Here is a 21,510-nt window from a genome sequence, read left to right as displayed (position 1 = left end):
TTGTTTTACACAGAACAGTCATTTATCTTGACTCAGGGCCCATTTGTTTTACACAGAACAGTCATTTATCTCGACTCAGGGCCCATTTGTTTTACACAGAACAGTCATTGATCTCGACTCAGGGCCCATTTGTTTTACACAGAACAGTCATTTATCTTGACTCAGGGCCCATTTGTTTTACACAGAACAGTCATTTATCTCGACTCAGGGCCCATTTGTTTTACACAGAACAGTCATTGATCTCGACTCAGGGCCCATTTGTTTTACACAGAACAGTCATTTATCTTGACTCAGGGCCCATTTGTTTTACACAGAACAGTCATTTATCTCGACTCAGGGCCCATTTGTTTTCGAAGTGTATGGAAGAATCAGACCACTAACAAGATAAAATAGACCCTTCAACCCCCCTCTAGAGAATGTTACACACACACACACACACACACACACACACACACACACACACACACACACACACACACACACACACACACACACACACACACACACACACACACACACACACACACACACACACACACACACACACACACACACACACATGTCCAAATGCACACCTAGTCTATACACATTGAGGCTGAGAAGAAGAAAAATACTTTTCTGTTCGAGGCGATAGCGAAGCTGTTAGAAAAGTCAAACAACCTGTCACAAATGAGATAAAAGGAGCAGCTGATTCACTGCCCTGCTTTGGAGATTCCCACTAATGATCTTTGTGATACTATGAAGCACACTGTAGTAAACACCTTTATATGTGGAGTAGAGCTAATATTCTGAAATAAACACTCCCCTATGTATTTGCATTTGGCCAGTGAAACTAAAACGTTTCATTTGGATTTGAGATTGAATGTTTCACATAAGGCAACAGTACAGAATGTCACCTTTTATTTGAGGGTATTTTCATACTTCGTCCAAATAAATACATAGGGGAATGTATGTACACTGCATCCAACAAGTTTACAGAGTCTCAATACAGAATTTTGGAGTTGAGATCAAATGTTTTATGAGGGGACAGTACAGAAAGTCACTTTTTATTGGAGGATATTTTCATACTTATCTGTTTTACCGTTTAGAAATGAAAGTACTTTATGTATCTAATCCCTCCATTTGAAGGTGTCATAAGTATTTGAACAAATTCCCTTATAGTGTATTACAGTAACCAAAAGTTTAGTATTTGATCCCATATCCCTAGCAGTCAAAGATGACATCAAGCCTGTGCCCCTACAAACTTGTTGGATGCATTTGCAGTTTGTTGTGGTTGTGTTTCAGATTATTTTGTGCCCAATAGAAAGTAATGTTTAATAATGTATTGTGTCATTTTGGAGTCACTTTTATTGTAAATAATAATATAATGTTTCTGAACATTTCTACATTATTGTCGATTCTACCATGATTATGGATCCTCATGAATGAATCGTGAGTAATGATCCGTGAGGAAGTTACATATGCACAAAGATCATGCCCTCAAAAACATGCTAAACTCTCGCCATTACCAACAATAGGGGAGGTTAGCATTTTTGGGGAGGTATGATGTTGATGCCTCTGTAATTTTCTCACTCATTATTCACGATTTATTCATGACTTTCCATAATCATGGTGGCATCCACATTGATGTAGACGTGTTCAGAAACATATTATATTCTTATTTACAATAAAAGTGACTTTAAAATGACACAACACAACGTATTAATTAAAATAAATAAAAATATTTCACCTTTATTTAACCAGGTAGGCTCGTTGAGAACAAGTTCTCATTTGCAACTGCGACCTGGCCAAGATAAAGCATAAGAGTGTGAACAGACAACACAGAGTTACACATGGAGTAAACAATTAACAAGTCAATAACACAGTAGAAAAAAGGGGGAGTCTATATACAATGTGTGCAAAAGGCATGAGGAGGTAGGCGAATAATGACAATTTTGCAGATTAACACTGGAGTGATAAATGATCAGATGGTCATGTACAGGTAGAGATATTGGTGTGCAAAAGAGCAGAAAAGTAAATCAACAAAAACAGTATGGGGATGAGGTAGGTGAAAATGGGTGGGCTATTTACCAATAGACTATGTACAGCTGCAGCGATCGGTTAGCTGCTCAGATAGCTGATGTTTGAAGTTGGTGAGGGAGATAAAAGTCTCCAGCTTCAGCGATTTTTGCAGTTAGTTCCAGTCACAGGCAGCAGAGTACTGGAACGAAAGGCGGCCAAATGAGATGTTGGCTTTAGGGATGATCAGTGAGATACACCTGCTGGAGCGCGTGCTACGGATGGGTGTTGCCATCGTGACCAGTGAACTGAGATAAGGCGGAGCTTTACCTAGCATGGACTTGTAGATGACCTGGAGCCAGTGGGTCTGGAGACGAATATGTAGCGAGGGCCAGCCGACTAGAGCATACAAGTCGCAGTGGTGGGTGGTATAAGGTGCTTTAGTGACAAAACGGATGGCACTGTGATAGACTGCATCCAGTTTGCTGAGTAGATTGTTGGAAGCCATTTTGTAGATGACATCGCCGAAGTCGAGGATCGGTAGGATAGTCAGTTTTACTAGGGTAAGCTTGGCTGCGTGAGTGAAGGAGACTTTGTTGCGGAATAGAAAGCCGACTCTTGATTTGATTTTCGATTGGAGATGTTTGATATGAGTCTGGAAGGAGAGTTTGCAGTCTAGCCAGACACCTAGGTACTTATAGATGTCCACATATTCAAGGTCGGAACCATCCAGGGTGGTGATGCTAGTCGGGCATGCGGGTGCAGGCAGCGATCGGTTGAAAAGCATGCATTTGGTTTTACTAGCGAGAGCAGTTGGAGGCCATGGAAGGAGTGTTGTATGGCATTGAAGCTCGTTTGGAGGTTAGATAGCACAGTGTCCAATGACGGGCCGAAAGTATATAGAATGGTGTCGTCTGCGTAGAGGTGGATCAGGGAATCGCCCGCAGCAAGAGCAACATCATTGATATATACAGAGAAAAGAGTCGGCCCGAGAATTGAACCCTGTGGCACCCCCATAGAGACTGCCAGAGGACCGGACAGCATGCCCTCCGATTTGACACACTGAACTCTGTCTGCAAAGTAATTGGTGAACCAGGCAAGGCAGTCATCCGAAAAACCGAGTCTACTGAGTCTGCCGATAAGAATATGGTGATTGACAGAGTCGAAAGCCTTGGCAAGGTCGATGAAGACGGCTGCACAGTACTGTCTTTTATCGATGGCGGTTATGATATTGTTTAGTACCTTGAGTGTGGCTGAGGTGCACCCGTGACCGGCTCGGAAACCAGATTGCACAGCGGAGAAGGTACGGTGGGATTCGAGATGGTCAGTGACCTGTTTGTTGACTTGGCTTTCGAAGACCTTAGATAGGCAGGGCAGGATGGATATAGGTCTGTAACAGTTTGGGTCCAGGGTGTCTCCCCCTTTGAAGAGGGGGATAACTGCGGCAGCTTTCCAATCCTTGGGGATCTCAGACTATATGAAAGAGAGGTTGAATAGGCTGGTAATAGGGGTTGCGACAATGGCGGCGGATAGTTTCAGAAATAGAGGGTCCAGATTGTCAAGCCCAGCTGATTTGTACGGGTCCAGGTTTTGCAGCTCTTTCAGAACATCTCCAATCTGGAATTGGGTAAAGGAGAACCTGGAGAGGCTTGGGCGAGGAGCTGCGGGGGGGGGGTGGAGCTGTTGGCCGAGGTTGGAGTAGCCAGGCGGAAGGCATGGCCAGCCGTTGAGAAATGCTTATTGAAGTTTTCGATAATCATGGATTTATCGGTGGTGACCGTGTTACCTAGCCTCAGTGCAGTGGGCAGCTGGGAGGAGGTGTTCTTGTTCTCCATGGACTTCACAGTGTCCAAGAACTTTTTGGAGTTGGAGCTACAGGATGCAAACTTCTGCCTGAAGAAGCTGGCCTTAGCTTTCCTGACTGACTGCGTGTATTGGTTCCTGACTTCCCTGAACAGTTGCATATCACGGGGACTATTTGATGCTATTGCAGTCCGCCACAGGATGTTTTTGTGCTGGTCGAGGGCAGTCAGGTCTGGAGTGAACCAAGGGCTGTATCTGTTCTTAGTTCTGCATTTTTTGAACGGAGCATGCTTATCTAAAATGGTGAGGAAGTTACTTTTAAAGAATGACCAGTCATACTCAACTGACGGGATGAGGTCAATGTCCTTCCAGGATACCCGGGCCAGGTCGATTAGAAAGGCCTGCTCACAGATGTGTTTTATGGAGCATTTGACAGTGATGAGGGGTGGTCGTTTGACTGTGGGTCCATGGCGGATACAGGCAATGAGGCAGTGATCACTGAGATCCTGGTTGGAGACAGTGGAGGTGTATTTGGAGGGCCAGTTGGTCAGGATGACGTCTATGAGGGTGCCCTTGTTTACAGAATTAGGGTTGTACCTGGTGGGTTCCTTGATGATTTGTGTGAGATTGAGGGCATCTATCTTAGATTGTAGGACTACCGGGGTGTTAAGCATATCCCAGTTTAGGTCACCTAACAGAACAAACTCTGAAGCTAGATGGGGGGCGATCAATTCACAAATGGTGTCCAGGGCGCAGCTGGGAGCTGAGGGGGGTCGGTAGCAGGCGGCAACAGTGAGAGACTTATTTCTGGAGAGAGTAATTTTCAAAATTAGTAGTTCGAACTGTTTGGGTATGGACCTAGAAAGTATGACATTACTTTGCAGGCTATCTCTGCAGTAGACTGCAACTCCTCCTCCTTTGGCAGTTCTATCTTGACGGAAGATGTTATAGTTGGGTATGGAAATCTCTGAATTTTTGGTGGCCTTCCTGAGCCAGGATTCAGACACGGCAAGGACATCAGGGTTAGCAGAGTGTGCTAAAGCAGTGAGTAAAACAAACTTAGGGAGGAGGCTTCTGATGTTGACATGCATGAAACCAAGGCTTTTTCGATCACAGAAGTCAACAAATGAGGGTGCCTGGGGACATGCAGGGCCTGGGTTTACCTCCACATCACCCATGGAACAGAGAAGGAGCAGTATGAGGGTGCAGCTAAAGGCTATCAAAACTGGTTGCCTAGAGTATTGGGGACAGAGAATAAGAGGAGCAGGTTTCTGGGTATGGTAGAATATATTCAGGGCATAATGCGCAGACAGGGGTATGGCGGGGTGCGGGTACAGCGGAGGTAAGCCCAGGCACTGGGTGATGATGAGAGAGGTTGTATCTCTGGACATGCTGGTTGTAATGGGTGAGATCACCGCATGTGTGGGAGGTGGGACAAAGGAGGTAACAGGGGTATGAAGAGTGGAACTAGGGGCTCCATTGTGAACTAAAACAATGATAACATTGTTTACAGAGTCTCAATAATATATAATAATATGCAGCACCTTCAGAAAGTATTCATGCAGACGGAATTCAAAATGGAATAAATATTTTTTTCTCTCACCCACCTACACACCCCATAATGACAGTGACAAGATGTTTAAAAAAAGGTTTGCACATTTATTGAGAATGAAATAAAGAAATATCTCATTTACATACACTATCATTCAAAAGTTAGGGGTCACTTAGAAATGTCCTTGTTTTTAAAAGAAAATCACTTTTTTTGTCCATTAAAATAACATCAAATTGATCAGAAATACAGTGTAGACATTGTTAATGTTGTAAATGACTATTGTAGCTGGAAACAGCTGATTTTGAATGGAATATCTACATAGGCATACAGAGGCCCATTATCAGCAACCATCACTCCTGTGTTCCAATGGCACGTTGTGTTAGCTAATCCAAGTTTATCATTTTAAAAGGCTTTCCATAAAAAATCTGCCTTTTCCAGGTACAAAAATATGTGCTTTTATTTAAAAAACAAATACATTTCTAAGTGACCCCAAATTTTTGAACTCCCGTATGGACTCGGGATAGGCGAAGGTCGAGAGCCGTGTGTCCCCCTGACAAGAGTCGCTAGAGCTCGAAGGGACATGAACACCACTGCCAGCCAAACCCTCCCCTAACCCGGACAACGCAGGGCCAATTGTCCACCGCCCCATGGGTCTCGAACCAGGATCTCTAGTGGCACAGCTAGCACTGCGATGCAGTGCCTTAAAACGCAGCGCCACTTGGGAGGCCGGGCCTTGTTTTTTTTAACAATGTATTCATTTTCAGGCAAACGGGCAGCAGCTACGTTTGGCTACATACAGACCGTTAGTGGAATTCCCGCGAGAGGGTAACGGTTAATGTGATTGGATGTTAATTATTTGACTACGAGGCTACTTGTATTTTACATTGTATTGTCATTTCGCTGAACACTAGATGTTTTCATTTTATTTTTGGCAATGAAACAAGGCTACTCAGACGAGAAAACAACATCACCCAAATGTATAGCCCTTTTGGAAAATCTCAAATGTGTATCACATTTTTATTGGCGTACCCACGACGGTATTGCACACACCCCTGGGGGTCACATGATTCGTAAACAACAGTAGACTAACAGTAAAATGCTTACTTACGGGCCCTTAACAAGAGTGTAGAGAGAAAAATAGAAAAATAATAAGACAAGAAATAAATAGACAATAACTTGGTTTTATACACAGAGATATCAATACAAAGTCGATGTGCAGAGGAACAAGATACATTTTTTTAAACCTTTATTAACTAGGCAAGTCAGTTAAGAACAAATTCTTATTTTCAATGACAGCCTAGGAACAGTGGGTTAAGTGCCTTGTTCAGGGGAAGAACGACAGATTTTTACATTGTCGGTTCAGGGATTTGATCTTGCAACCTTTCAGTTGCTAGTCCAACACTTTCACCACTTGGCTACCTGCTCCCCCCACAACTGAAAAAGATACAGCTGAAGTTTGAAGTTTCATACACCTTATCAAAATACATTTAAACTCAGTTTTTCACAATTCCTGACATTTAAGCCTTGTAAAAAATCCTTGTCTTAGGTCAGTTAGGATCACCACTTTATTGTAAGAATGTGAAATGTCAGAATAATAGTAGAGAGAATTATTTATTTCAGCTTTTATTTCTTTCATCACATTCCCAGTGGGTCAGAAGTTTACATACACTCAATTAGTATTTTGTAGCATTGCCTTTAAATTGTTTACCTTGGGTCAAATGTTTCGGGTAGCCTTCCACAAGCTTCCCACAATAAATTGGGTAAATTTTGGCCCGTTCCTCCTGACAGAGCTGGTGTAACTGAGTCAGGTTTGTAGACCTCCTTGCTCGCACACGTTTTTTCAGTTCTGCCCACAGATTTTCTATAGGATTGAGGTCAGGGCTTTGTGATGGCCACTCCAATACCTTGACTTTATTGTCCTTAAGCCATTTTGCCACAACTTTGGAAGTATGATTGGGGTCATTGTCCATTTAGAAGACCCATTTGCAACCAAGCTTTAACTTCCTGACTGATGTCTTGAGATGTTGCTTCAATATATCCACATAATTGTCTGTCCTCATGAAGCCATCTATTTTGTGAAGTACATCAGTCCCTCCTGCAGCAAAGCACCCCCACAACATGATGCTGCCACCCCTGTGCTTCACGGTTGGGATGGTGTTCTTCGGCTTGCAAGGATCCCCCTTTTTCCTCCAAACATAACGATAGTCATTATGGCCAAACAGTTCTATTTTTGTTTCGTCACACCAGAGGACATTTCTCCAAAAAGTATGATCCTTGTCCCGTAGTCTGTTTTGTTTATGGTGGTTTTGGAGCAGTAGCTTCTTCCTTGCTGAGCGGCCTTTCAGGTTATGTCGATATAGGACTCGCTTTACCGTGGATATAGACACTTTTGTACCTGTTTCCTCCAGCATTTTCACAAGGTCCTTTGCTGTTGTTCTGCGATTGATTTGCACTTTCCGCACCAAAGTACGTTCATCTCTAGGAGACAGAACGCATCTCCTACCTGAAGCGGTATGATGGCTGCGTGGTCCCATGGTGTTTATACTTGCATACTATTGTTTGAACAGATGAACATGGTACCTTCAGGCATTTGGAAATTGCTCCCAAGGATGAACCAGATTTGTGGAGGTCTACAATCTTTTTTCTGAGGTCTTGGCTTATTTTTATTTATTTTCCCATGATGTCAAAGCAAAGAGGCACTGAGTTTGAAGGTAGTCTTTGAAATACATCCACAGGTAAAACTCCAATTGACTGATCATGTCAGTTAGCCTATCAGAAGCTTCTAAAGCCATGACATCATTTTCTGCAATTTTCCAAGCTGTTTAAAGGAACAGTCAACTTAGTGTATGTAAACTTCTGTACCCACTGGAATTGTGATACAGTGAATTATACGTGAAATAATCTGTCTGTAAACAATTGTTAGAAAGATTACTTGTGTCATGCACAAAGTAGATGTCCTTACTGACTTGCCAAAACTATAGTTTGTTAACAAGAAATTTGTGGAGTGGTTGAGTTTTAATGACTCCAACCTAAGTGTATGTAAACTTCTGACTTCAACTGTACAGTATGTACATATAGGTAGGGGTAAAGTGACCAGGCAATAGGATAGATAATAAGCTGCAGCAGCAGCGGTGTACGTGACGGGTCAAAATAGTTAGTACAAAAGGGGGTTAATGCAGATTGTCCGGGTAGGTATTTGGTAAACTTATGGTTTGGGGGTAGAAGCTGTTCGGGGTCCAGTTGGTTCCAGACTTGGTGCATCGGTACTGCTTGTCATGCTGCAGCAGAGGAAACAGTATGACTTGGGTGTCTTAGACAATTTTTAGGGCCTTCCTCTAACACCGTCTGGTTTAAACCTGGATGGCAGGGAGCTCGGCTCCAGTGCCGTATGCATTGCCCTTTGTAGCACCTTGCGTCAGATGTTAAGCAGTTACCGTACTAAGTGGTGATGCGGCCAGTCAAGATGCTCTCAATGCTGCAGCTGTAGAACGTTTTGAGGATCTCAGGGCCCATGCCAAATCTTTTCAGCCTCCTGAGGGGGAAAGGCCATTGTCGTGCCTTCTTCATGACATTGTTAGTGTGTGTAGACCATTTTAATTCCTTAATGATGTGGACACTGAGGAACTTGAAGCTCTCAACCAGTCGATGTGGATTGGGGTGTGCTCGGCCCTACGTGTCCTGTAGTCCACAATCCACTCCTTTGACTTGTTGACTTTGAGGGAGACGTTGTTGTCCTAGCACCACTCTGCCAGGCCTCTAACCTCCTCCCTTTAGGCTGCCTCATTGTCATCGTGGGCAGCCACGCAGTCGTGCATGAAGAAGGAATACAGGAGGGGACTAAGCAGGCACCCCTGACGGGCCCGCGTGTTGAGGGTTAGCGTGGCGGATGTGTTGTTGCCTACCGTCACCACCTGGGGTTAGCCTATCAGGAAGACCGAGTTGCATAGGAAGGTGTTCAGTCCCAGGGACCTGATCTTAGTGATGAACTTGGAGGCCACTACGGTGTTGAACGCTGAGCTGTAGTCAATTAACAGAATTCTCACATACAGTACCAGTCAAAAGTTTGGACACACCTACTAATTTCAGGGTTTTTCTTTATTACAGTGCCTTGCGAAAGTATTCGGCCCCCTTGAACTTTGCGACCTTTTGCCACATTTCAGGCTTCAAACATAAAGATATAAAACTGTATTTTTTTGTGAAGAATCAACAACAATTGGGACACAATCATGAAGTGGAACGACATTTATTGGATATTTCAAACTTTTTTAACAAATCAAAAACTGAAGAATTGGGCGTGCAAAATTATTATGAAATAACACAGATGGAATCACGTAGTAACCAAAAAGGTATTAAACAAGCAAAACAGATTGTATATTTGAGATTAGCCACCCTTTGTCTTGATGACAGCTTTGCACACTCTTGGCATTCTCTCAATCAGTTTCACGAGGTAGTCACCTGGAATGCATTTCAATTAACAGGTGTGCCTTGTTAAAAGTTAATTTGTGGAATTTCTTTCCTTCTTAATGCGTTTGAGCCAATCAGTTGTGTTGTGACAAGGTAGGCCTGGTATACAGAATATAGCCCTATTTGGTTAAAAACCAAGCCCATATTATGACAATGACAGCTCAAATTAGCTAAGAGAAAGGACAGTCCATCATTACTTTAAGACCTGAAGGTAGGTCAGGAAAGGAAGACCCGGAGTTACCTCTGCTGCTGAGGATAAGTTCATTAGAGTTACCAGCCTCAGAAATTGCAGCTCAATTAAATGCAATGCAGTAACAGGCACATCTTAACATCAATAGTTCAGAGGAAACTATGTTAATCAGGCCTTCATGGTTGAATTGCTGAAAAGAAACCACTACTTTAGGACACCAATAAAAAGAATAGACTCGTTTGGGCCTAGAAACACGAGCAATAGACATTAGTCTGATGAGTCCAAATTTTAGATTTTTGGTTCCAACTGTGTTTTTGTGAGACGCAGAGTAGGTGAATGGATGATCATGGAGGAGGTGGAGGAGGTTTGAGGAGGAGGAGGTGTGGGGGTGCTTTGAGGAGGAGGTGTGGGGGTGCTTTGCTGATGACACTGTCAGTGATTTATTTACAATTCATGGCACACTTAACTAGCATGGCTACCACAGCATTCTGCAGCAATACGTCATCTCATCTGGTTTGTGCTTAGTCCCACGATCATTTGTTTTTCAACTGGACAATGACCAAAAACACCTCCAGGCTGTTTAAGGGCTATTTGACCAAGAAGGAGAGTGATGGAGTGCTGCATCAGATGACCTGGCCTCCACAATCACCCGACCTCAACTCAATTGAGATGGTTTGGGATGAGTTGGATCGCAGAGTGAAGGAAAAGCAGCCAACAAGTGCTCAGCATATGTGGGAACTCCTTCAAGACTGTTGGAAAAGCATTCCAAGTGAAGCTGGTTGAGAGAATACCAAGAGTGTGCAAAGCTCTCATAAAGGCAAAGGGTGGTTACTTTGAATAATCTAAAATATATTTTGGATTTTCTTAACACTTTTTTGGTTACTACATGATTCCATATGTGTTATTTCATAGTTTTGATGTCTTCACTATTATTCAAAAATAAAGAAAAACTGAGTAGGTATATCCAAACGTTTGACTAGTGCTGTACATGTTCCTCTTGTCCAGGTGGGAGAAGGCATTGTGGAGTCCACTAGAGATTGTGTCATCTGTGGATCTGTTGGGGTGGTATGCAAATTGGAATGGGTCCAGTGTGTCTGAGATGATGATGTTGACGTGAGCCATGACCAGCCTTCAAACTTTTTATGACTATAGATAATAATATAATAATATAATAATATAAGATAATAATTTAGATCCGTTACCTTGGTGTTCTTGGGCACAGGGACAATGGTGGTCTGCTTGAAATATGTAGGTATTACATACTGGGTCAGGGAGAGGTGGAAAATGTTTGAGTCCTGGTAATCCGTCTGGCCCAGCATCCTTATGAATGTTAATCTGTTTAAAGGTCTTACTCACATTGGCTACGAAAAGCGAGATCACACAGTCATCCGGAATAACTAATGCTCTCATGCCGGTTCAGTGTTGCTTGCCTCAAAGCGAGCATAGAAGGAATTTAACTGGTTAGGTAGGCTCGCATCACTGGACAGCTCGCAACTGGGTTTCCTTTTGTAATTCATGATAGTTTGGAAGCCCTGCCACGTCGGAGGTCATTGAGGAGGATTTCTTATTTGCGTCCAGATTAGTGTCCCGCTCCTTGAAACGGCAGCGCTAGCCTTTAGTTCAGTGCGGTTGTTGCCTGTAATCCATGGCTTCTGGTTGGGGCATGTACGGTCACTGTGGAAATGTCATCGTTGATGCTCTTATTAATGATGCCGGTGACTGATGTGGTAAACTCCTCAATGTTATCGTATGAATCCCGAAACATATTCCAGTCTGTGCTAGTCGAAACAGTCCTGCAGCTTAGCATCCGCTTCATCTGACTCTTGTTTGAGTTTTTGCTTGTATACAGGCATCAGGTGGATAGAATTATGGTCAGATTTGCCAAAGGGAGGGTGAGGGAGAGCCTTGTATGAATATCTGTGTATGGAGGAAAGGTGATCAAGAGTTTTGTTTCCTCTAGTTGCAAAGGTGACATGCTGGTAAAAATGAAGAAAAGCGGATATATGGCCCTATACAGCTTGTTGAGTGTGGCCTCAGTGCCAGCATCAGTTTGTGGTGGTAAATAGACAGCTACAATTTAAAAAAAATCAAAACTCTCTTGGTAACTAGTATGGTCTGCAGCTTATCACGAGGTATTCTAACTCAGGCAAGCAAAAACATGAGACTTCCTTTAACATTAGAGACACAACCCTCCCCCTCGCCTTACCCGAGGGTGCCGTCCGGTCTAGACAATGTATGGCAAAACCAGCAAGATATATTGTATATTATCCTTGTTCAGCCACATCTCAAAGAAACATAGAATATTACAGTTCTCGTTTGCCTCTCTTGCTCCGTTTTTTCTTTTTTCGAGTCCTGGGGATTAGGGCCTAGTCCAGAGGAAGCAGAATGCCCAGAGCAGACTCATTAAAGTAGAATTTCTCATTCAAATCGAGGTTAGTGATCGCTGTTCTGATGTCTAGAAGCTGTTTTCGGGCAAAGGAAATGATGGCGGAGACATTACATACAAAAAAAGTTTAAATCAGTATAAAAACAACACAAAATAGCAGAATTGGTCAGGGGCCCATAAAACGGCTGCTATCCACTGCAGTGCCACCCAAATAAATATGTAGGGGAGTGTATAGTGAGATATTTCTAAGTCTGTTGTCCCTCTCTTTAGACTTTTTTCTGGCTATTTCTCTCCATCCCGTACCTCTCTTGCCCTGTCTCTCCTACCTCCCATAGCTCAACTTGGACCCACATAGTTCCAGTTCCAGTGTTCATCCTATCTAAGTGCCGCCAAGCACTATCCCAAACCCTGAAGACCCAGCACACAAGGAGGGAAAAACAGAGACATGAACTTGTATGGATCTGGGAGGACAGACCTACCGGGGAGATATTGAGTGTTTGTATCCTAGAGGGCGGGCCTCCATTGAGGTGAGCCGCAACAGAGAGCCTTTCTTACTGTGCAGGGACGCGACCGAGGTCCAGCTCAGGCTGTAAGTTTTATCGATGGCATCAAGTCACACGTTGGCCTCTGTGGAGGTGGAGAGGGCTCTGGCTGGCCCTGGTTGTGTGCTGGGGCAGAGGGAAAGAGGGAGAAGGGAAAGAGAAGGAGAGAGGCAGAGGTAGCCAGAGCAAAGCGTTGTTCCCCCTCAGAGGTCTGCACGGAGGCCCCTGCCTTTACGGAGATCAATACCCCTCAACTAACAGCTCAGGGCCTCCCAGGAGACCAGCACGGATCGACTGAGCACGGGTGTTAATAGAATGAGCATGACCTGATATAGTCCACTCTGTAGGTTCTTTGCGCTAATACCTCCAACCCAATACATGTTTTAAATTCTAAATAAAACAGCAGCTAGTAAGATGGGTTAAGAGTAGAGCTTTTTGTACCGCATTTTATTCAGTGTTCAATATTAAATGTTCATCATTTTCACACTTAAACAGATTTTTTGAAAATGCTCGTCTTGAAAATAATAACTTTTATGGATCACATTTGATTCCAAAATAATCGTGGGGTCTTTTTTATGAGTCCTAAAATGTTGTGATTTTTTAAAACAAAAAGTCAAAAAAGTATTGAAAGGAAAACATTTATATTGGAAGCACAAACTTCAACATTGTAAACAAAACTTAACCAAAAGGTATTGCAAGGCCAAATTAAACTTATTTTTTGCAATTCTGAAATGTAAATGACCAAACTATAAACCTAGCTAGCCAGCTATGGGTAACTGTAGCTAGCAACTTGACAGGAGTACTAGCTAGATATGTTAGATTACAAGGTACATGAATAGCTTTAGGCTGGTTGTTTTTAAGCTCAACTTCAAGATTTCCACCAAGGACGTTGCGCCTCCGATCATCACTCTCCCTCGCTTGGGCAAGTGACATTTGGTACACTCAGTTGACTTTGAGCCAATGTTGATGTGGGGTTCAGAAGGGGGGGGGCGATATTGCTTACTATTGGTCAATACCTTTGGAGTGAGACGTCAACGACTGTGTTTAGAAATCTTTACGATTTCCGTTTTTTAGCAATGACATAATTTATTTTTGGATTGCTATACTTTGATTCGTTTTTGTTTACAGTATTTACAGTATTTGTTTCTTCTCAGTATTTTTTGGACTAGAATATATTCATTTTTTCATTTAAAAATGAAAAGTTTGACTCATGAAAAATAAAAATAAAATATTTTTTAAATCAAAAGTGATGCCCATACATTTACTAATTGAACTGGGGCATTGTCTGTGTAGGATTAGAGGGTCAGGTGAGATTGTGCCCTCCCCTGGGCAACTCCACTCTATTGATCCCTAGGCGGGGGTTATGGGGCTCCATGTAGAGCTCCCCTATCCTCAGCTGGGCTTTTCCAATAGCCTGGTGGCCCCTTTTTGACCTTTGCAAGAGGGCACCGTCTACACCTGTCACAATTGTGCCCCATCAACATACAGCTTTACGTGACCAGATTACTTCCATCCAGTGTGTCCTGCTGGCATCGGATTAGATGTGATCAGTGGCCTGATAGTTATACCTATGTACATGTGTATTGACAGCTTTTTCGATACAGGCCCCTTGAATTAATTCTGTCAATTCAAATGACATGAAATCAGTGCTCCTTAATCAAAATACAATGGAAGTTCATATGTTGTACCTTTGTCAATAGTGGTTATTGAACTGCTGTTGTCATAAATGCACACCGAATCCGCCGAGAGAAAAAAGGATTTGAATGGAAATGATAGGCATCCCTGTCAAGTGATAAGGCTGATTCCCACAGCAGACAATTATTTGACCCCAGTTGACCCCTGTTTGTTTACTTGTTCTGAGACTGAACAGTCACTTCCAGACAAAACAGACCCAGTATCAAAAGGCTTGAAGGAAATAGATGATAATGTAAAAAGTAGTGAACATAGATTTTACCTCAGTCTTTACCAGGAAAATGTAAAAACCTGGGGAAAAAGTAGGAAAAGTGACACTGACAGAAAGTAATGAGTAAGTAATTATCCAAAAAAACAAGCAGCACCCTCACAAACTCAATGAGCAGTGGAATGTGTGGTGGAGAGATATAATCTATTGTACTGTATGTGGCCCTTACCTCAGGACTTCACCTCAAATCCCATAGATTTACGAAACGTACTGTTATGTGCGCAATGTTGGCCCTTATGTAAAGACTCTTATTTGAATCTTAGCCCTTAATCCCCCCACACCCTGCCCCACAGGACGCCTCTTGCCAGGCTGTCATTGTAAATAAGAATTAGTTCTTAATTGACCTGCCTGGTAAAATAAAGGTAAAATAAAATAATCAAAAACGTCAGTACTCTAGGCCTTTTAATTTCCAACAGACTTACATGGGACTGTACTCTGCTGTGTGTTGTCCCTTACCACAGGAGTCTCTACCTTTACTTCCCAACAGACTGACAGTGGGCTGTGCTGTGCTGTGCTGTGCTGTGCTGTGCTGTGCTGTGCTGTGCTGTGCTGTGCTGTGCTGTGCTGTGCTGTGCTGTGCTGTGCTGTGCTGTGCTGTGCTGTGCTGTGCTGTGCTGTGCTGTGCTGTGCTGTGCTGTGCTGTGCTGTGCTGTGCTGTGCTGTGCTGTGCTGTGTGGGGCCCCTTACCTCAGGATTCTACCTTTAATTCCTACCTCTGACAGAGAGAGAGTGGAGGGAGCAAGGGTGCCTTATCAGCTCTAATGATGAGACAGCTGGAAGCCATTTTACAGCCTGCCCAGATTAAGCTTTGAAACCCCCATGGCCTAGCCTACCTACTCTCCCCATGACAAGGATGGATGAGACCTCTCTGACATTAGCCATACATTAAAATCTGATATGATTTCCTTTATGCACAAATGCCATTATTTCACTCATTCTTGGTTATCTCTTTGTTGTAGACAGAGCTTTCACTGTCGGAGCCAAGCGCTGCCCATTTAAATAAAAAAATGGTCTGTCATGGCAAGTCTTTGAAAATCCTTTTTGTATGATAAAAGCATCATGGTCAAATTAAATAAACATCTATTGTGATATTAGTGGGAAAATAAATCATTAGTATGATGCCACTGAGTAAATGATAAATCGATATGTCCCTTTTTCTTTTTTCAACCAAACGTTTTACAGTTCAAATGAGATTCTATATAATATTACAGTTGGGCATTCCACTGATGTAGCTGATTACGATAAGAAATAGCTAAGTTGTGTGAATAGCAATGTCAAGAAAAAAGCTCTCAAGGGACCACAAGCCTCACAGACTTGTTTCAAGTAGCTGACGCTGTCCCAACTCTGAACAGGTCTTCTCACAAAAACATCTGTCAAGTCTTAACGGTTTGAGCTACAAATGAATATGACCCCACCATCGAAAGCTGAGACTCTCACAAACACGAATGGGTTCTCCGTTTGCTCTATGATTCCCACAAGACTTGTCTCAAAGGTCTTAAAATTTCAAATCAAATAGCTAAATGATCCATGGTACAGTATGACCATCTTAAAACAATTCCCAAGGCTTAGATGCTTAGGTAGGCTTTTATACTAGTGCCTGAATAGGGGTTGAAAATGACAGATTTGGGCACTGATAAATGCCTAAATTGGAACGCAGTGACTGTAAAGTAACATGCTATACATGACGTCAAGAGCTCTGTCTCCGCGCTTCACAGTTCACAGTGCATTGTGAAAGCCTAACAGTGTAGTATCATATTTTAGAACGTAGCTAGTCATGTTGGCAATATAACAGACTTTCAAATGATGCCCACCTGACCCAGATTGTGACTTAAAATGGACAGTGTTTGGATTGCACAGTTTGTCCTCCCACTCAAACCCTTGTAATTCCTTTGTCTTATGTTGCACCTAACACACATTTTCCAATGTTGTTATCATGTGACAGAATGTATCCAGAGTATTTTCAGATTTCATTATGAACAAATGCGGCGAAAAGTACAGTAAATGTAAAATACACATAACATCAACCGTGTAATGTTTGGATTCAGTCTTGTGTCAGGTGAAATGTTGTCCTTACCTTTGGACTAATATTTTTCACATAATCTCCAAACTGTTCCTTTTCGATTTCTAGCATTGTTATGCATATGCTTTTCATATTTCTTCTGTAAGAAACATTTCAATTTAAACCCATTCATATAGGCCAATTCCCATGAGTGTAAAGGGTTAAACACATTCATGTTCAGATTCCCATAATATGGTCTTTCTATTAATAGGAATTTTAGTGATAACAACACATTTTCCAACATAGATATAAAAGTAGAATAGAATTCACTTCACCTTCTTCTTTTTCAACCACTCCCGCTACTGTATTCCCCTACATTCTATATTCTGTCAGTACTGTATTGCAATGTGTTAGTGTTCAGATTCTGCCATGTACTGGAGGAAAACACCCTGACAGGAGTTTAATTGAAAGCTCTACGCTACTGTACGGGCAGGCTTAGCAGCTTTATCCCACTTTCTTAACACTGTGACACTCTCTGGTTCTCACCCTATCAACACCCCACCTCCCTCCCCGGTCTCCCCCAGAGAAGGCCTCTGGCCAGGGCTGGTGCTGAAAGACTGAATGGTGGGAGCTGGAGGGCCTCCGCTCCCATCTCAGCACTGGCTGGCCACAGAGCCAGAGCCCAAGGCCCTGTGCAGATGATGAAGCCCCATCAGGGTGATGCATGTCTCTGTTGATACGCCCGACATCTTTACATGAACCAGAAAATATGTTATCTGATATAGGGCTCTCTCCAGATCCCACTCCCACCCAACATATGCCCTGGGATCCTGCCAAGGAGAGCTCGCAACTCGCCTCTCTCTTACCTGCCTGCGCAGAGTGGAGTAGAATAGAATATAACAGAACGAGGCCTCGCCTTCGTGAAGCCCAGATTCAGGTACAAATAGAGGCACAGAACCTAGGTGTGAGAGTGCTTCTCTCTCTTCACTGGCAGTGAGAGCCCTTTTGATACTGTGGTCAGACAAGGAATAGCTCCCCGTTTCTAAAAATCATCATCTCCCTCATTTTTTCCCCAGTAGGAATGCTCTTGTGCTCCTCTGCTTTGTCATGTGGAGCACCCCAACTATGATTTTGGTTTCACATTACGGTGCAGACACTCTTATCCAAAGAACTTACAGGACTAATTAGGCTTAGGTGCCTCGCTCAAGGGCACATCAACAGATTTTTTTGCCTAGTTGGCTCTGGGGTTTGAACCAGTGACTCTTCATTTACTGGCCCAATGCTAAAGCCTGTTAGGGATGTCGAGAATCTAAGCAGCTTTTCGCAGCTTTTTATTAAAAACCGCGCAACATTTCAGCGCCCTGCTATTCATGCCAGGAATATAGTGTATGCATATTATGATTAGTATGTGTGGATAGAAAACACTCAGACATTTCTAAAACTGGTTAAATCACGGCTGTGACTATAACAGAACGTGCGTTTCATCGAAAAGTGCAGGAAAATCTGATCACTGAAAATGGAAAACAATATCCATGCGCGACTTCCAGGAATTGTTATAGGTGAACCGGATTAAATAGGGCAGAGGTTGCAGTACCTACAACCACACGTTGTCTAGAGTCTTGTCATTTGCCTGGGCTTTGTTTCTTGGTCAAACCGAATCAAGGGAACCGATTCCCTCCGGTCTCCGACCGGATGTTTTGGTTGAGATTTCTCAGGACAGTATTTCAATAAGGACACCTATAGAATTGACATCGCCTCGTGATCAATTGTATCACTTATTAATGTGTACTAATACCTAAAGTTGCATTACAAAAGTATTTCGAAGTGTTTTGTGAAAGTTTATCGTCGACTTTTTTAATTTAAAAAAATGACGTTACGTTATAAAACGCTATTTTTTTCCGTTGTTCACACAGTGTTCATAGATCGATATCTAGGCTATATATGCACCGATTTAATTAAAAAAAGACCCCAAATGATGTTTATGGGACATCTAGGAGTGCCAAGAAAGAAGCTCGTCAAAGGTAATGAATGTTTTAGATTTTATTTCTGCGTTCTGAGTAGCCCCCGGCTATCGCAAAATCTGTCGTTAGGTGACGGTGCAGTATTTGGGGGATACATGCTATCAGATAATAGCTTCTCATGCTTTCGCCGAAAAGCATTTTACAAATCTGAGTCGGTAACTAGATTCACAACGAGTGTAGCTTTAATTCAGTATATTGTATGTGCATTTTAATGAAAGTTTGAGTTTTATCAAAAACTATACGTGGCGTACTTGAAATTTCCGCTGATATATGTTCCCACCACGGGACCACTGCCCTAACAAGTGTTCTTAACCACGATGCTACCTGCTGCCTTGGCTGAGGCAGTGACTCATCATGACTCTATGTGAACTCTGCTTTTTTAACCTGTCTGCTGGTTCGCCAGTGTTCTGGGTTTCTCTACTGTTACTGCATTTCTGTAATTCTACGACCAATACCAGTATAACTACCTGAGCGTATTGAAGAGACGCTAAGCCTGAACAACCAGTGGAGATTCGTGAGCATTGATTTCTCTTTCCTTTTCTTTATACTTTCGCTCCCTTATCTCCAAACCTATATGTTTATCATCTAAGTAAACCAGCTGCGTTCCTGTGTTAGGATACATGAATCATTCAGTCTTTCAGTTCATTAGACATTCATTCCTTCTCCCGCCAACGTATCTCTCTCCTTTCAACCACTGACCTATGATAACTGAACCTGTGGCCAAAGGTTCTGGCTCCCTCTTTGAAGCTGACCTCCTTTAAATGTTTAAAAAACCTCTTGCATCATCCTCTCTGGCTTGGGCTCGCCCACTCGTGCATGTTTGGGTGAATGAGAGGATGATGCGTGGGCCGTGGGGTGGCGGGTGGGCATCCCGATACATCATGTGGATGCAACAGAGTGGAGGCCAGGGGCTGCGGGGTTAATGACTCTGTGTTGCAGTGGGACGCGCTGCGGCTCTCAGGGAGGATAAGGCTGGCTGTGTAGGGGCAGGTAGTGAGCAGGGGTCACATCACTCACATCAAAGGAGGCCAGGGTCAGGGTGGTTGGCCATTGGACTGCCCTCGGGGAGACAGGGAGGAAGGAGAAAGAAAGAGGGGAGAGGTATATGAAGGATGGGGGGGGGGGCAGAGAAAGAGAGAGTGAGGGTAGAGAGAGACTGAGACAGGGTCAGGGAGAGGGGAGGGATAGAGTGCAGTGTCTATACTTTCCACTTCGTTTGAACATCTGAATTAATCTCCCACAGTGGCGGAAAATATCTGCTCTGAGCTCCTGTGGACTGTCAAGGGAAAACACTGTGTGTCTGTCTATCAGTGTCCTGTATGTACACATTCACATGAGTTGCACCAATCAATGGAATAACAGGTAGCAGAAAAAATCATTCCAGGCTAAGATAATGGGTCTAGACTGTTTTCGTCACTGAAATTTCAATTCTCACACTGTCTGCCTGCATGTGTGTGAGTTAAAGAGATCACACATCATCTTGTGATATCCTGTGGTACTGAATGACACATATGTGTGCTGGAATGTGAAATGAACTGTTATATTTCCACTAACCCTCCAAGAAAACCATTTCACATTGATTGATGGAGCTTTACCACTCCCTGCGCTGCATCTCATTCTTTATGCGTTGCAACATCAAACTTGTCCATATGCCCATCCACATTATTAGAGAAACCGTTAGTTCGTAGCAGAGTGAATTGATATACAGCGGGGTCCGGAATTATTGGATCCCTTGATAAAGATGAACAAAAAAGACTGTATAAAATAAATAATACAAATAATGAGTTATATTTTATTTGACATTTTTTACTTTTTTAAATGACATGATTAGTTATTGTCCTGCTGGAAGATTCACTTGCTGCCTTCTGTTACAGCCTTCTGGCAGAGGCAACCAGGGTTTTGGCAAAAACGTCCTGGTACTTGGTAAAGTTCATGATGCCATTTACCTTAACAACAGCCCCAGGAGAAGTGAAAGCTAAATAGCCCCATAACATCAAAGATCCACCACCATATTTTACAGTAGTGATGAGGTACGTTCTGCATATGCATTGTTCTTTCGAATGGCCAAAGCCACCGTTGTTGTGCGTGGCCAAAGAGCTCTATTTTCATGTCATCTGACCATAGCACCGCCTGCAGTTTGTAAACAGCATTGGCACTTGGATTCGAATCGATGTTAAGGTAATATGACACGGAAATAGAGGACTTTGGCTGCCGCACCAGCGGTGGATTTGGCCTTTGAAAGACCAGTGCTAACGCCCAATCCCTACTGTAAAATATGGTGGTGGATATCAAGGATATGGAAAGATTCTGTATGGAGGAATGGTCTAAAATGTATGCTCCAATCTCTTTTTGGGGAGGGTGCTGGAGTATTGAAAACAGATACTTCTTTAAAAGAAGCTCTTTCTCTTAGCAATTCTATTAGTATTTCATTATATATTTACTGATAAAAAATATAAACGCAACATCTAAAGTATTGGTCACATGTTTCATGAGCTGAAATAAAAAATGCCAGAAATGTTCCATACACACAACAATCTTATTTCTATACAATTCTGTGCACAAATGTGTTTACATCCCTATTAGTGAGCATTTCTC

Source organism: Oncorhynchus gorbuscha, linkage group LG20, assembly GCF_021184085.1.
Source record: "Oncorhynchus gorbuscha isolate QuinsamMale2020 ecotype Even-year linkage group LG20, OgorEven_v1.0, whole genome shotgun sequence".
Classification (NCBI taxonomy): domain Eukaryota; kingdom Metazoa; phylum Chordata; class Actinopteri; order Salmoniformes; family Salmonidae; genus Oncorhynchus; species Oncorhynchus gorbuscha.
The sequence above is the reverse complement of the archived record's forward strand: the minus strand, read 5'-3'. Positions refer to the sequence as shown.